Source organism: Lontra canadensis, unplaced genomic scaffold (genome assembly GCF_010015895.1).
Source record: "Lontra canadensis isolate GAN:19392208 unplaced genomic scaffold, GSC_riverotter_1.0 scaffold42, whole genome shotgun sequence".
NCBI classification, from domain to species: Eukaryota; Metazoa; Chordata; class Mammalia; order Carnivora; family Mustelidae; genus Lontra; species Lontra canadensis.
In genome coordinates this window covers 11,560,619-11,565,114 of record NW_022631036.1, presented here as the reverse complement: position 1 = coordinate 11,565,114, position 4,496 = coordinate 11,560,619, and the positions used below count along the sequence as shown (strand labels likewise).

Here is a 4,496-nt window from a genome sequence, read left to right as displayed (position 1 = left end):
CCTATCCCTCCACCCCACCTCCCATCTAAAATCCTCATTTTGATTCACAGAGTCAGACTCCGGGAATCTATTTGGTTTAAACTTTGTTATGTTGTGGTTTTCTCTAGGATAATCATTAGGAATGTTGAATGATGTTAAGTCATAAAATTCATTGCACTGTAACATAATTACCAACTGTTTAAGTATTAAATTTCTAAAGTGGAACAAAAATGCTTTTGGACATGAACATAACATCCTTTGGAAATATGATGATGAGGGGCGCCTGGGTGGCTCAGTAGGTTAATTCCTCTGCCTTTGGCTCAGGTCATGATCCCGGGGTCCTAGGATCGAGCCCTGCATCAGGCTCTCTGCTCAGCAGGGAGCCTGCTTCCCTTCCTCTCTCTCTGCCTACTTGTGATCTCTGTCTGTCAAATAAATAAATAAAATCTTAAAAAAGAAAAAATTAAAAAAAAAGAAATATGATGATGAGGCAGTTACTTATCCCTGAACGTTTTGAAGCAATCTGTATCATGTTGACATCTGAACTAGGCCTTTAAGGATGAGTAACAGCTAGACGGGCTGACAAAAGGAGGAAAGGATATTTCTAGAATGAACAGCATGAGTTGCCCCTCTGAGTGGAAGTCGAATGCCTGGGATTATGGAAAAGAAACAGATTGAGCATTACGGTGACTTTAATGTATAGTTAAGTTTACTGCCAAGAATCTAATTTTAACAGGTCCAATATTTTGTTTGACTTTATGGATAAAAACAATGTTTTAGAAATATGGATACCTACGGAAAAAAAGGGCTGGAAAAAAGTAGAATCTGTTGTGTTTCTGGACTTTATTGACTAATATCACCTAAAGTATCAAGGTGGGACAGGTCAAAGGATCTGGAACCAAAAGTAATACACATTTACTGATCTATGATGATTGTCTTCATACAAATAATAATCTATCCAGCTTTAAAGGGCTGCATGTTTTATATACATACATAGGCTAAAATAAAATGTTTTATAAGAAATCATGAGATTTGTGGTGTATATTGAGATGCTGCTTTGTTTAAAATATTGTCAGTTTTCACTATATCTACCCTATTTAAACAAATAACCCATAATAAAATTATTTCACGTTTGAAAATCTCATATCAATTATAAAGAAACACATTATTTAATCATAATGCATAAGAAAACCAATTCAGATTGAACAAGAAGTTTGAAATACTTCCATCTCTTATTTCATTATGTATCACTTTTATGTGAAATCAGTTATAAAGCAAAAAATGCAGTAACAAAAATGTAACAAATTCTGGACATGCAACAACAATATTGAGATACTAAGCTAAAAGTAACAGGTTATTGTATTCTTTCCTCTAATTTAACAGTGCTGCAGAGATGAGCCAGGCACTTGTGCAATCAGCACGAGGAAACTGTGAGTTATAAATAGTTCAACTTCAAGATTAAGTTTTGATAGGGGAGCTACATAGTGGCGCTTATATGACAGGGCCCACATTTTTTGTCTCTTCATCCCCTTATCTCGATTTTAAATTTGACTGCTTTTTCTTTAATTATGATGGCTTCTTTTTTTCAGAGGTGAGGAAGTTTAGGCTCAGAGAGAACATTATGGAATCAATGGAATCACTGACTCTCCTATTTAGAATGGAACACAGAGGTCTGTAAGTCACAAGAATACTGGTATGATATCCTGGTAATGCTGAAGATGTAATTACCTCTCAGAGCCTGATATCTTTAGCCTTGATATCTAGAAAGTATTCTCATCTTGAATCAAAAAACACTTGGAGGCACAATCATTAAGTCTAATATCTTTTGCATAAGGCAGCCTGTTAAATATGTAAAAATTGCTCTTATCATTACAGTTCACTATCCACTAGGCTGATTCTTCAGCTAGGCCAATGGTTGAGTAGGGGTTAAAATTCATGTCTCATTCTTCCCATATTTTATTTTTTACCCCCACTCCCATGCTGTCTGGAGGGCAACCCAGGATGTATAAGTAGGAAAAGGCAAGTTGTCACTGCCTTCCGTGAAAATCTTCCCATAAGTTTTTACTACTATTTTTATATAGTTGAATTTTCAAAAAAAAATAATATAAATGTTTACATCCAGAAAATATAATAGAAATTATGTGATATTAGAAGTTATGTTAGCTTGTATGATTTCCAAAAGGTTAGAATGAAGAACTTTACAACTTACGGAAAGCATCCAAGCCAGTTTAGCTGGCTTTCTAAGACTATTGGGTGTACCCCTTCTGGGAAAGAATGAAGGAATGTATTGCATTTAAACCTGCTTCCTATCTGCTCAACTATAACAGTCATGCCATAAGTACAGATTGACCCATGCATTTTTTTTTCACTTTATTGTAATGGTCACTTATGAAACAATTTAAAGCTACTAGACAGGAAAATATGATGACTATACTTTTCTAAACTGTCCAGGGTATATAATAATACTTGCAAAGGCATTTTTAGCCAGAACATTATGACAGTCTTAATAGTTGACAGATGTGATTTGTTCCTATCTTGTCATGCTTATTTTGAATGGGGAAAGATGTGCCAGTAGAGGAGAAGGTCTGCCAGCCAATTAGCACTTTAGATGTCTTTTCCACCTTGCTGGTTTTCTGCAAATGGTATGGTTCTGTATACTCAGGTTTATTTGGCATGAAAAAATGGCGGTGTCTTTTACATTTGAACTGGTATACGTAAAAATATATATTACAATGTGCTGTGGTCTGAATGTATGTATTCCCCTTCCCCCATACTTATGTGTTGACAATCTAATGTCCAATGTAATGGTATTAGGAGGTGTGGGCCCTTTGGGAAGTGTTTAGGTCAGGAGAACAGAGCCCACATGAATGTTACTATGCCCTTATAAAAGAGGCCCCAGAGAGCTAGCTTGCCACATTTGCCTGAAATACAATGACAAATCTCCGACTGGAAGAAGGCCCTCACCTGCCGCTGACCATGCTGGCACCTTGATTTCAGACTGTGCCAGCCTCCAGGACCGTAAGAAATACATTTCCATGTGTGTGTGTGTGTGTGTGTGTGTGTGTTTTAACTAAAACAGTTGACAATTTTATTTTCACATTTCACAAGACAAATGAAAATTGCTTTTTAAAATTTTTTTAATCGCACTACTCCCCTGCCAAAACTATTCTCTTTGATAGGAAAGAGGAACAAGTCTTCCTTGTCCTGCTGTTAAATAACAGCTCCTCATCTGTCTGATCTTGAGTCATTACTTGCCACGTGGGTACCATCACGGGATGGGCAAGAGATCTCCTCATTGGGGATCCTGGCAATGCTGGCATGTAGCTTCTCGTAGGCAGACTCATTCCAGGAGCAGGTCCCACTGGCATCATCCCAGAAGGAGGAAGGCCCATCACTGGCATCATGGGCGGACTCTCCATATGGGGTACCGGCACTGTATGAGGGTGAGGTGGATCCAGGAGACTGGGGGTTAGTGGGATCCTTGCCCATGCAGGAGTAAGAGGTATCTTTTTTTATTGAAATATAGCAGTTGTTTTGTCACTCAGGCTCTGGGCTTATTCTTCCACCCATTTCTGAGAGTAGGCTTTCACATTCTCTTTGTGTTTCCCACCAATGCCATGTTTCTCCTTCACAGAAGGGCAGTCCTGGTTGAGATTGGTGTTGTAGTGGTCACAATAAAACATAGGCATGTTGCTCTCAAGTTTCTGTTCTTTATATGCTGCACAGTCTGTGGTATTTTATAGCCCACATGAACTAAGTCATAGTGCAAAAGAAACTAAATTATGTTCAAGGTAGATTTATATTTCTTTAATTTGTATTTCATTAATTTTAACATATTTCATATTCCTGTCTACACCTCAAAGTCCAATGTAAATGCCACAAAGTATGGTATGTCTATCAGAAAGGATCAATTTAAGCCTAGAGAATAAATAATACATTCCCATAATTATATGCTATTTTCACCATAGGAAAGGAAAATGCCTCATTATTGCACCATATAACATAATAAGGGCATTGTAGAAATAATGTTTCTAAGTAATTTTATGTGGAATACTGAAATGGGTTTATAATAAATCAACAGTTCAATTTTTAGAAGTATATTATTTTGCTATGTTCTTGTCAGGGAAGAAATTGTGAAGAATTATGAAAAAAAGGTCACTTCTAGCTCCATATGTCTAGGTTTCCAGAATTTTATTTTAAACGCTATAAGCAAAAATAAAAACATCTGAACGAGGACTGTGAACTGAATATTCTTGTGAATGTTTAGTTTTCAAAATAAACAGTCTTAATCTGGGAATATTGGTCTTCTAGAGTTATCTAACAAATTTAAACTAGACAAATGTGGAAAGCTGTGGACTTGGGAGATGAGATAACACAAAAACCAAATAATAGAAAAAATCTTTAGTGAGTTTATGCAGCTCAGTAGTCCTTTCCCCCTTTCATCTCTTCTTTATTGCTCAGCTGGTTGCACAGAGTGGCAATTACAGAGATTGCCTTCCTCCTCTATTTCTTCTTGT

At 36.7% G+C, this 4,496-nt stretch overlaps 1 pseudogene; it reads right to left on the bottom strand.

Annotated features, from left to right (window-relative positions):
• Positions 1-3,125: 3,125 nt before the first annotated feature.
• Positions 3,126-3,668, bottom strand: LOC116875656 (annotated as a pseudogene).
• Between the last annotated feature and the right edge of the window lie 828 nt (positions 3,669-4,496).